General features: G+C 46.8%; 1 protein-coding gene across 3 annotated transcripts in view; it reads left to right on the top strand.

Annotated features, from left to right (window-relative positions):
• The window catches only part of TRIO (trio Rho guanine nucleotide exchange factor), a 4,034,553-nt gene that overhangs the window by 1,590,113 nt on the left and 2,431,263 nt on the right, over positions 1-13,177 (top strand). The gene's annotated exons all lie outside the window — the stretch shown is intronic.

Genomic DNA, 13,177 nt, shown 5'->3' with positions numbered 1-13,177 from the left:
CCTCCCCCTTCCAACTGTCAGACTATTTCACATCGCAAGTCCCCTCACGAAGCCTAAGACACGCCCCCATTTCTTCACACTCTGCTCCTCTTGCTGATCTTTTGTTCCTCTATCTGCCACAACCTGTTTTTTCCTCTATTTTGCCTCGTGACCAAGACTGTATAAATATTCTGCTGTTAAAAATAAAGACCCCCCCACTTCAAGAGAGGGACTTGAGAGATTGCTCCTGTGCCCCCTTGGTGCTGGAAGCGCTCCCCTTAACTCGAGTTATTGGTCTTCTCCTCCTTCATTTGAGCACCACGGACTCCTCGCTTTGCATTGACAAGAAATTATGATTTATTAAGCATAGAAATTCAGAAATGAGGTAATAAGTAAATTTAATTTACCACATTATTTGGTGCCCGGAACAGGAACCTTCCCTTTCCCCCACGCGCCGGCGATATTGGACCCGGTACTGTCCCCTCCTGACCGTTGACGGACTTCAAAAGTGCACAACGCGGGGAATTCCCGCTAACTCCCTCGAGGCGAAGAGGGGGACCGGCTGCGGTCCAGCATCCACACGAGGCGGTGAGGAAATAGCGGAACGTCCTGAACCAAAGCCCAACCTGCGAAGCGGACGAGTCCGAGGTTCTACAAATCCCACCTTGAAACTGCGCGCCGCGTTTTCCCAAAATCTTCAAGAGGCCTTCCAGTTATTTTTCGGTGAGTACTGCTGAAAAGTATAAAAACGAACCCACAGCTTTTGTGGGGGCGGTAAAGATACGCGTTTTGTTGGTTTCTCACCTATCTTTGGTGAGGACTACTAAAACTAGTATAAAAGACGGACTCACTACCTTGTGGGCACGGTAAAGATACATGTTTTTGTGGGTTTCTCACTTATTTTGTGAGGACTACTAAACTAGTATAAAAGGCGGACTCACCTCTTTCGTGGGTACGGTAAAGATATTTGTTCTGTTTGTGTTTTTCTCACTTCTAAAATCTTTGAAAGTCTTGCCATCATGCCTATTTTCTAGAAAATACGTAAGATGGCAACCAAAAGGAGTATTCTTGAGAAGGAAATTCCCCTTCCTCCTCGGGATACTCCAGGACACTTCATGTATGCAAAACATGGTGTCGGTGCACTTATTTATTGTGATCTATGGGTAGAATATACTAAAGACCTAGAACACAGATATAGATGGCCTGAAAATTGTAGTTTTGATACGGAGTGTATTATGAAATTAGAGGAACAGTTATGGAAGAAAAAGAGAGTCCACCAGTCACAGAGTGACTCAGTAGAATTATGGAGAAAAGAAGCCCATAGGAGGCAACAGAAGGAATTGCATAAAGTTGAAAAGGGTAAGAGAATGTCAGAGCAGGCCAAGAAAGAAGTTACAAGAAATAGGGAAAGAAGTAGTTAGTGAAAGGAATAAAAGGGAACAATCAGCCATTTCTACTGGTTTTTATCCTGTATTGCCATCTGCACCTGAAAACCTTAACATTGCATCAGCACAGCCTACAGCCCCACTACCAGAGGATACTTTTACTAATTTCTCTTAGATACTCCACCACCCTATGAAGTTCCAGTCATTCAACACCCTCTGCCTCCACCACCCCTTTCACAACATAATTCACCACCTCTCACTCCAGAAGGGGGTGCCGTAGGTCCAGACCCAGGTAAAACAATTCCCGACTGCCCCTATGACCCGACTCCGAGCAACACAGGGGAGGCGGGCCGAATAATTAAAATACTTCATGACTCCTGGGAAGAAATAAGACATCTACCAGCAATTGACACGTTTCTTCAAGCGGCCTCTGAGTTTCTTCGTACTGGAGAGAACTCACGAGCCATTAACGCTATGACTACAAGATCACACCCTGTAAAATGCACATGTATAGGTTCCTCCTTTGCTGTTTCATAAAACACATACAAGCAGAGGAAAGAAATGTACCAGTTTCACTTTTTGACTTATTAGATTCCGCATCCGACCACACTAGTCTAGAACTTATAAATGATGCACTAGACAGGTTCACCCGTAATGTGACCCGTATTCTGCGAAACTTGCAAACAAATGAAGAGAATAAGAAACTTGAGGAGGAAATTACTGAACCTACTGAAAAAGTCCTACCTGTTCGTTCTTCCGCCCCTAATTCACGAACACCCCCGCCTACATTCCTCCAAGGTCACTCTGAACGGTCATCTCCAGATGAGTTATTTGAAAATACTTCCAATGCATTAGACTACTGGTTAGACCAGGAACCTCCGCTTACACCGGAGGAGGAGGAAATAGCCAGAACTGCGACCCTATGGGTCTCTCAATATAAGATATATGACAATGATCTCATAGCCCAGCTTTTTCTAGCATTACCACGCTCACATCAAAGATTAGCAAGTCTCTACATGGTACAACATCTCATCACACTCAATGACACTCATTTTAAACATGATCCAAGACTCGAAGATTTTCTGTCTGACTGCGCTGATAACATGTTCCTCCACAATAGTTCAGTTTTTCTCAACACATTTATAGATTTTAGACAGAAATACCAGAAAGTGACTGGATATAGATCTCCCCATAATTCGTGTGGATCAACTAATAGACTTCCTCAAACACGCCAGTTCCCCATGAGAGAGGTCCACCCCAGAGCTGACACAAATGGAGCGCTACAACGCGTCTTCATTTATGTACCCTTGACAAAACTTGAGTTACTAAGGATGAAAGAGATGGTTCCCTCCCACTCAAAGGATCCTGCTGGATTCTTTAAGGAATTAGGAGATGTATTAATGATGGGAACATATACTCTTTCTGATATCACAGCAATTCTGAAATTATTGTTGCCATCAGGTATATATGACAAACTAAGAGAAAAAGATTGGGAAGTAGCAGGTGAACACATTAGATGGACTGAACTTCAGAATGACGAAAATACTAGAGTAGCAGGTCAAGGTATAGGAGACAGACTAAAAGCACTTCCTGGCACTATTTTAAAGGTGCTACCACAGTTACTAACAGTGAAAAAGGAGGACTGGGATGCCATTTCCTCCTGCAAACAGAAACATGGTGAAGACATAGGAGATTATTACACTAGACTTGAAAAGTGTTTTGCGGTAAATAGCGGCCTTACGCCGACAAGTGAAGCTTACCCGCATCCGTTTGTTTCCAAATTAGTAGATAATGCCTTGCAAGCCATTAAGGACAGAGTACTAAAAGTAGAAAGTACCTGGCAAGCACATACACCTCCACAGGTGTTACAAATGCTACAATATCACCAGAATCGCATTAGGGATGAAGAAGAAAATGATAAGAAACGCATGAAAGACACAAAGATGAAAGCATTAGTAGCCCAAACTGCACCCCAGCGTCAACAGACACCAAGTAGCCAGACAAATATAAAAAGCACTTGTAATTATTGCAAAAAGATAGGACAAGTTAAAGATTGCCCTGTCTTAAAGCACAATTTGGCTACTGGTAAGACCCAGCCACGCCCATATCAGCCAAAACAGAATGGTTCCCTAGACAGTTCAACACCTTCAGTTCCACTGACAACACAAATGGCCCAAATGAATATTATAGACAGCGCCTACACTGAATATTACCCAGATTTCTCATGATGTTGCCCAGAGAGAGAAGATGACAAACTGCCCCTAATCCCCATTCCAGTAGATCAGACAGGTCCATTTATAGAGGTCCGACTTCTTGAGGAGGATAGGAAGTTTATACTAGACACTGGGGCCAGTAAAACAACAATAAGCCATCAAGAGGTCCCAGAGGCTCCTCTCTCGGGTTCAAAAAGTATTTCTCTGGGTTTCTCGGGACAACCTGTGACAAACATCACGTCAAAGCCACTGCCCTTGCAGGTTGGTCCCCTCATGACAACTACAGATCTTATATTGACAAAATCATGTCCAGAAAACTTGCTTGGTATAAAAACATCGAAAGAATTAGGAGCTGTCATTGTTTGCTCACCTACAGATGTCGGACTATTTCTGCGAGATTTCAAGGGCCACTACACAAGTAGAGAATTAGATGAGCGTTTGAAAGATTTGCCACACACCCTGTGGGCCACTGATTCCACCACAGTAGGATGTATGGAAATAACACCTCACAAGGTTACACTGAAAGAGGGAGCCCAACTACCACGCATAAGGCAATACAAAATTCCACCTCAGGCTGAACAAGCCCCCTTGCTAAGGCAGAAATGACACTCTTTGTTGATGGTTCATGTATGAGACTCCCCACAGGAGAATTAGCAGCAGCCTATGCCGTCACAAATGGTACAGACACTTTAGAAGCACACAAGATAGAGATACTGTCGGCACCTCATAGCCCTAACACGAGCATGTCACTTAGCAAAAGGAAAGTCAGTTAACATCTACACTGATTCACAATATGCCTTTGGAGTTGTACACAACTTCGGTACATTATGGAAAGAGAGAGGATTTCTCACATCACATGGGTCCAGAATACAGCATGCTACACTCATCACTGCCCTCTTAGAGGCCAGTCAGTTACCAGAGAAAATCGCAGTGCTAAAATGTAAAGCGCACACAAAAGGAACAGATGAAATATCAAAAGGGAATGATTCTGCAGACAGTGCAGCCAAGTTAGCAGCAACACAGAATTAAGTATACCACACCGCCAATATACAATAAGAGACCCCTTTTCTGACATCCAGGATGTCCAAAGTCACGCCACACCACAGGAACTGCTAGAATGGAAGGAAAAAGGAGGGGTCCTTACAGATCAAGGCTGGATGACACCTGAAAGAGCAGTATGGTTTCTACCGGATGCCATGGTACAAGTTATGGTAAACACCATACATGGACCAGCGCATCTGGGAGAAAAAGCAATGTTAGACAGCATACCGCATACAGAATATATGGCACAACAAACATTTGAGAGCTGCAGCCAAACAAAAAGTTAAAACGTGCATGATTTGTAATCAGTTCAACCCAGGAAAAGGCACAAAGGTGGAACAGGGAGGATTCCAACCCCCTGACCATCCATTTGAAGTTCTCCAGATGGACTATATCCAGATGGAGAGATGTAGAGGTCACAAGTATGTGCTAGTTGTAGTGTGTGCTCTGACCAGATGGACAGAAGCCTATCCCGTCCCAGATTACACTGCAACGACAACTGCTAAACAATTAGTTAGAGAATTTTTCCCGAGGTATGGGTTGCCCCGTGTCATCTACTCAGATAACGGCCAACCTTTTTCCTCTGAACTCATGAAGCAAGTGTCTCTTCTGTTAGGGTACACTTGGAAGTTTCACTGTGTAAGACATCCTCGGGCAGCAGGTCTAGTAGAAAGGCACAACCAAACTTTGAAGACAAAATTGGCCAAGATATGCACTGACAAAGGCGTGGACTGGATGGTAGCCTTACCGGTTGCCCTCTTCTACATGCGTATGGTAGCCCATTCCAGAACTGGCTTATCTCTATATGAAGTGGTCTTTGGCAGACCACCAAATATGTGGTGGATGCCAAGGCCTAAAAGAATAACTGATGTTGACAGTACTATGCTGACTGACTACCTGGCTTCCTTGAGGTCTGCACTCCAATCTTGTCGTTCTCAGGTTGCTGCCACCTTCCCTGACAAAACCAACCCGGAAGAACACGCCATCCGACCCGGGGACTGGGTCCTGGAGAGGAACTTCGACCGGACCAGTCCCCTCCAGCCCAGGTGGAAGAAGCCAAGACTCGTACTACTAACAACACGGACAGCAGTGAAGGTCGAGGGCAGGAAGGGCTGGCTCCACGCAAGCCACTGCCGGAAACATTCTGGACAAAAAGACACTGTTGCTGATGGCCCTGCCAATCCCACTGACATTGTGACTGAACAATCTTTATTGCCTTTGGAACTAACCCCACAACAGGATTACAAATCAAAGTTAAGGTCTGCCATTCGGACTCTGGCTAATTAAGTCCATTGGGCGTCGGTCCAGTGGTGAAGCGGTTGGAGCATGGGAATGGATTTTAACACCTTGACTATGTGGGAGAGAAAAAAATGAACTCTAGAAAAAGACATAATGGTCCTATTATATGTTTGACAGTATTATTTTTCCTCATGGCAGTTATGACGTGTCTTGGTTGGATTCTCCACACTGTTTTTCCTCCAACACAACACACACCTCATACACCCAACAGCACTCAGGAACACACCTATCACGACCTACCCCCTCATGAACAAGCCCATAGACTAGCCTTGCGAAACAATACCTTCATACAGATGCTACACCACACTCAGAAGGCCAGTAATAGCACCAATTGTTGGATATGTGGCCGCATCCCACCTCAGCAGAAAAAGGGAGGGATGCCTCTTTTTCCTTTCCCATTCTCTTATAATGGAACTTGTGAAGCCTGGTTCGCCCTAATAACAGCTGACGATACTACCCCCACCTCCTGCCCTGACGGAAATAATTCATGCAAGAATGGGTGGCCTTGGGGGGATTTAAACAAGGTACTCAATACTGCCTGTTACCATAATAAGGAGGGAGATCCTCAGGCGACCGGTACAGTCCTAGAACGTGAAGAATAAAAGCAAGGGAACATGACCATGTCCTACAAGATGTTAAATACCAAACCTAAAAAGAATGCTGGTCCCCCTTCCATCTCGGTCTCACCAGTAAAAGGACACCTGTGCATCCAGAAAAATGGCTCTGTTCCGTTAGGACACAGTGACTGTCATACCACTATAAGTTTTGAAGACAGAGGAAAGTCCTCATTTCTAGCATCTCGCCATACTTATTTCATCTGTGGCCAAATGGCCTATGTGCAGCTGCCCTTGAACTGGGGGGAACTTGCTATATAGCATTCCTGTTACCCCCTGTCTTTGTGGCCCCATCCACTTACCACCGAGACCTCCTAGTGCCCCATGTCAGACATAAAAGAACGATCGATACCTCCTTGGTTGACCAAACGGAAACCTCATGGGAACAGTATACAGATTTTAACAAAGGGTTCTTCTTCTTTGTTGGCCCTGTACAGAACAGCAAGCTTATACGCAGGTTGACAAGGACCTTAGAGAGTCTGCCCTGGGGAGCTTAACCCAGGAGCAGTCTGCCATACGATTGGTTACTCTCCAAAATCGCCTTGTCCTTGACATCATCTTGGATGACAGAGGCGGAGCCTGTAAAATTATAGGCTCTAGCTGCTGTATATTTATTCCTGATAATTCCCCATCTGTATACACGGCCATAACAAAATTACACAAGATAGCCGTAAGTTTACATCAAGAACCTGGCACTTGGACGTGGTCTGACTGGTTCTGGAAGATAATATCGTCCTGGGGATGGCAACTGCTGTCAGCAGCAGGTATAATATTCCTGATAATAACTGGATGCTGCCTTTGCATCCAATGTGGTCCTGCCCTGTGCGGTCTATGCGCTGCAAAATGCATTCCTAAACCACTTGTCCAGCAGAGAGAAAGGGAAAGAATCATGTTACAAAAATGTATAAATGATCTCATGCAAATTGAGATATAATGTAGGTACACTCTGGGGCAAGGAGGGAATGTGGAAATAAAATCTATAATTATGCCCCTTCGCTGCCCTCTGCGCGATCTAAATTATGTCCTTTTGCGCAATCCCCTTTGCGCGATTAATAATTGCCCACATTAAAAGCCGGCACCATTTTGTTTTTAATTCACCCTTTGGTGTCCCAAGACCCCGAGCACGAGCACGACACCCCTGCACCTGGCCTTCCTCAATTTCACCATCTGTCTCTGTGGTTTCTGCCAAGTCCGGGAAACCAGTACATGAGTTCCTGCTCCCCCGCAGAGATGGTTCATGTTTCTGACATGAAGCACGAGTACAAACCCCCAAATGAGGAAGCCTCCCCCTTCCAACTGTCAGACTATTTCACATCGCAAGTCCCCTCACGAAGCCTAAGACACGCCCCCATTTCTTCACACTCTGCTCCTCTTGCTGATCTTTTGTTCCTCTATCTGCCACGACCTGTTTGTTCCTCTATTTTGTCTCGTGACCAAGACTGTATAAATATTCTGCTGTTGAAAATAAAGACCCCCACTTCAAGAGAGGGACTTGAGAGATTGCTCCTGTGCCCGCTTGGTGCTGGAAGCGCTCCACTTAACTCAAGTTATTGGTCTTCTCCTCCTTCATTTGAGCACCACGGACTCCTCGCTTTGCATTGACAAGAAATTATGATTTATTAAGCATAGAAATTCAGAAATGAGGTAATAAGTAAATTTAATTTACCACAGGAGCTTGGCAAAACAAAGTGCTCCAAATGCCCCCTAAACCAGTTCTGACTGGTATCCCCAAGTCCTGTGCTGTGACACAAAGGAAATGTTGATATAAATATAGGGGATGTGACTCCATGAAAATGTTCAGTTCAGTCTTGGTGTGCTGTTCCTTCCGGGGCGTGCTGCCGCTGGGGCCATGGGGGGCAGCCATGAGGGCTTGCCTCCCTTGGCCCTGCATTGCCCCTTGATGCCTAAAAGACTTGATGGGACCCTTTTCCTCTTCCTTCTTCAGTCCATGATCTTCAGGACTTTGTGCGCACTGGGACCTTTTTAATTTACTTTCCCCAATGGAGAAGAGCCTGAGGGTTTCGCAGCGCGGAGCTGCAGCCCTCTGTGAGGGAATACCCATCGTAGGGATTCCCCCCCCCCATGATGCCTAAACAGCGGGTGCCCACCCCGCATTTTTCTTTATTTCGCGGGTGCCCACCTCGCTTATTTTTATATTTAAATTGCGGTCCCGCCACGTGGTTTTCTTTATTGGCAGGTGTCCACCCCGCATGTTGCCTGGTTCTTTATATTCAAATAGCGGGTCCCACCCCGCATTCGGCATCTTTGAAATGGTGGGAACCCACCCGCTTCATATTTTAACTTAGGAGGGAGTCTACCCCTCATTGTCCGCTTATACTTCCGTTTAGAGCGGGTGCCACCCCGCGTTTGGCGGCTGTGATTCACCACCGCGGCCCGATCAATATCCCCAATATAGCAGAGTCTGCCTGACTCCGGGTAGGTCCAAAGCAGGAAGTAGTTGGCCGGCCAATGGCAGCACCGCCCACCAAAGAAGTCCGGCACCTCGCGGTCTCTATGCGGCAGTCCCGGGTCCTAGGAAGGGGCCCAGGTAAAGAGGAGAGGCGTTCCCTGAGGACGCCGCCTGCCTGTGAGGGGCTCCTGTGAGTGAGTGAGAGCCCCGTGAGTGCCAGCAAGCGAGGAGAAGCACGCATGAGGAGTCCGGTGAGTGGAGCTGGTGGGGAGGGGGTGCATATCGAGGCACGCTATCGGTGCCTGCCCCATTGTTGTTTCCCCATAGCGGCCGCTCCCATGTTGTTCGGCCTGTTTTGTTTTAATAGCCTGGGCCGCTCCAAGAATGGGTTATTTAATGGCCCCAGTCGGGGTCCCGAGGGCCTGTGGTGTCCATACTTCCATCCAGTTCTGGCCATATCCTACAGCTGTCCATTTGGCTAGAGGGCAGCTGCAACGTTTGAGGGGCCAAGTTTGTTTAAAGAGGCCCAGTGGGGCCCCGAGGGCACATTTGTGCCAGGGCCCCTTTTACTCTGTTCTCATCTGCGCCGCACCAACGTGGGCAGCAGCAACGTTTTTCGCATATTTGTCAGAGGGCTCATTGCATGGCCAGGCCCACGTTCAGATACACAGCTCACAGCACTTAGTGCCAGCTGCAACGTTTAGGCCATTCTTTCTTTGGGGACATTTGTGATTGAGTTAGGAGTGAGATGCACTCCTTTGTCCCATACATTCACAGCTGCGCAGCACTTAGTGCCAGCTGCAACGTTTAGGTCTGCGCAATTGCACACCCATGACTTTTGCTGCATTGACAGCCGCCCTGACTTTTGGACATATGGCATTTCAGCCCCTTTGAAAAGGACAGTTGGCCAGGGGAACTGTTGGGTTAATAGGGCACCAGGCCCTAATGTGATTTATGTAGGCGCTCAGGAAATGTAATTCATGTACTGTTTTATGCACCCTGATTTATGCCTCTAAATGTGTTTTTATGTACTGTGTTCATGTTTGAGTTATCGTCTACTGTGGTTCAGGTAAGAGGTTATTTTCATACTGTGGTTTATGCATGCAAGATTATTCTCTACTGTGGTTTAGGTATGAGTTATTCCCTACTGTGGTTTATGTTAGTAAGAGTATTTCCTAATGTGAGTTATGCTTAGGAGGTTATGGTCTAATATGTTTAGGCTTATGAGGTTGGCGCAGAATATATTTCTCGCGTAATGTGATACTGTGCATGACGTGATTTATGTTACAGGATGATGCTGAGTATAGTGTTCTACGTTTAGTATATGTCTACATTTATTATCTTTACTAAGTGATGATTCTGAATTGCGTTCCAACTTAGAAATGCTCCAGGTCTAATTTCTTTTTGTAGGGGCCTTAAGACATGGCTTTTCTCTTACTATTAGGCTTGATGTTATGTTTCTCAGGCAATCAGTACTTAGCGCCAGGACACCCTAGGGTAATCGCGCGCTCTATAAGTATTAATAACATAACAGTGGGCCCACGTGGCCCTGTCATGTGTATATATCCCCTGTAAATATTGCCCAGTGCCAGTTGGCACAGTATATATTGTGTGATTACTATCCTAATATGTTTTATGATAATACAAAGGCTATTTTTATATTTAACCTTCAAGTCAAGTCAAGTCAGGATTTATATAGCGCGCTACATACCCATAGGGTCTCAAGGCGCTTGAGGAAGGGGGGGGGGGGGAAGTTACTTGTCGAAAATCCAAGTTTTAAGTTGTTTTCTGAATGCCAGGTGGTTCTGAGTAAGGCGTAGGTGAGTGGGAAGAGAGTTCCAGGTTTTAGCTGCCAGGTAGGATAAGAATCTACCTCCCATGGTGGCTTTGTTGATGCGAGGTACAGTGGCAAGGGCTTGGTTGGAGGATCGTAGCTGACGGGAGGGGGTGTAGAAGGACAGTCGTGTGTTGAGGCATTCGGGTCCAAGTTCGTAAAGTGCTTTGTGTGCGTGGGTTAAGAGGCGGAAAGTGCTCCTCTTATTTACGGGGAGCCAGTGGAGGTTTTTTAGGTGACCAGAGATGTGTTCTTTACGCGGGATGTCTAGTATGAGCCTGGCTGAGGCGTTCTGGATGCGTTGGAGTTTTCTCTGGAGTTTTGCGGAGGTACCGGCGTATAGGGTATTTCCATAGTCCAGGCGGCTCATGACCAGTGCGTGAGTGACCGTTTTTCTAGTTTCGGTGGGGATCCAGCAAAATGTCTTTTTGAGCATGCGAAGAATGTTGAAGCAAGATGATGAGACAGCGTTGACTTGTCTGGTCATCGAGAGTGAGGAGTCCAGAATGACGCCCAGGTTCCGTGCGTGGTCCGTCGGGGTGGGTGCTTTTCCAAGGGCCTCTGGCCACCAAGAGTCGTCCCAGGCGGAGGGGGAGGTGCCTAAGATGAGGACTTCTGTTTTGTCTGAGTTAAGTTTCAGACGGCTGTGCTTCATCCACTCGGCTACTTCTTTCATTCCTTCGTGTAAGTTGTTTTTGGCGGTGTTAGGGTCTTTGGTGAGTGAGAGGATCAGTTGAGTGTCGTCAGCGTAGGAGATGATGTTGAGGTTGTGTTGGCGTGCGATGGCTGCGAGGGGGCTCATGTATACGTTGAAGAGGGTGGGGCTGAGAGAAGATCCTTGTGGCACGCCGCAGATGACTTCAGAGTCCTCTGACTTGAAAGGAGGGAGCCGGACTCTCTGAGTTCTTCCGGTAAGGAACGAGGTGATCCATTCCAGTGCTTTTCCTTGGATTCCGATGTTTCTGAGGCGCTGTAATAGGGTGCTATGACAGACTGTGTCGAGGAGGATGAGAGAGACTGTGTCTCCATTGTCCAATAGAGTTCGGATGTCGTCTGTTGCTGCGATGAGTGCGGTCTCAGTGCTGTGTTTGGCTCGGAATCCGGACTGTGAGGGGTCGAGGGATTTGTTGCTTTCGAGGAAGGTGGCGAGCTGGTTGTTGACAGCTTTCTCGATGACTTTGGCCGGGAAAGGAAGAAGCGAGATGGGGCGGTAGTTTTTGAGTTCGGTGGGGTCAGCTGTGGGTTTTTTCAGAAGGGCGCTGAGTTCTGCGTGTTTCCAGCTTTCTGGGAAGGTGGCGGAGTTGAGGGAGCAGTTGATGACGTCTCGAAGGTGTGGAGCTATGATGGAGTCTGCTTTGTTGAAGATGTGGTGAGGGCATGGGTCAGTTGGGGATCCTGAGTGGATGGAGTTCATCAGGCGGATGGTGTCCTCAGTTGAGATTGGGTTCCAGTCATTAAGGGTGTTCAAGGGGGGTGAAGTTCCTGCAGTAGGTTGAGTGGGTTGGTCTCCGGGTCGGTTGTCGAAGCTGTTGTGAATGTCTGCGATTTTGTTGTGGAAGAAGGAAGCTAGTGAGTCGCATAGGGCTTGGGAGGGGGTGATGTCGTTGGAGTTGGCTGATGGGTTGGTAAATTCTTTGACGATGTTGAATAATTCCTTGCTGTTGTGGGCGTTGTTATCTAGTCGGTCTTTGAAAGCGGCTTTCTTGGCAGATCGGATTAGTTGGTGGTGTGTGCGGGTGGCGTTTTTGAAGGCGTCCTTGGTGCTGGTGTTTGGGTCATTTTTCCAGGCCTTCTCGAGGGAGCGACAGAGTTTCTTGGATTTCTTAAGATCATCGTTGAACCAGGAGGCGTTTTTGCTGCCAAGCTTGATTTGACGTTTTTTCAACGGTGCTAGGATGTCGGCGCTGTTGGATAGCCATTGGGTGAAGTTAATGGCTGCTTGGTCGGGGTTTGAAGAGTGGACAGGAGGGTTTTGAAGGAGCGATGAGGAGATCTGGTCGATGGTGATTTTGTTCCACCTTGTGTGGAGTTCTTTTTGTGGTGTACTTAGTATGTTGTTGCTGTGTGTGTTTGTTGCACAAACGCACCGGGATAAGCCTGACTGCTCGTGCCAAGCTCCCAAGAGGGTGAGCAGGGGTTATCTTTGGCGTGTAACTCCCTTGCCTGACTAGAGTGGTGGTCTCTGCTTAGCTTTGGCGCAAGCCTTAGCCAACCAGAGATTCCATTTCTAACACTTGCTATTAAATTGGATTCAGTCATTGTGTCTTTTCGGGTGAATGCTTAGAATGCATTACCTCGTGAAGAGTGTTTTGAGAATAAGCTAATCAGTTGTTAGAAGGCTTTATGCCTTCATATATTTATAGGGAACACAAGATGCACTTACATATGTAATTTGTAACATA

This window comes from Lissotriton helveticus, chromosome 4_1 (genome assembly GCF_964261635.1).
Source record: "Lissotriton helveticus chromosome 4_1, aLisHel1.1, whole genome shotgun sequence".
NCBI classification, from domain to species: domain Eukaryota; kingdom Metazoa; phylum Chordata; class Amphibia; order Caudata; family Salamandridae; genus Lissotriton; species Lissotriton helveticus.
The sequence above is the reverse complement of the archived record's forward strand: the minus strand, read 5'-3'. Positions and strand labels throughout refer to the sequence as shown.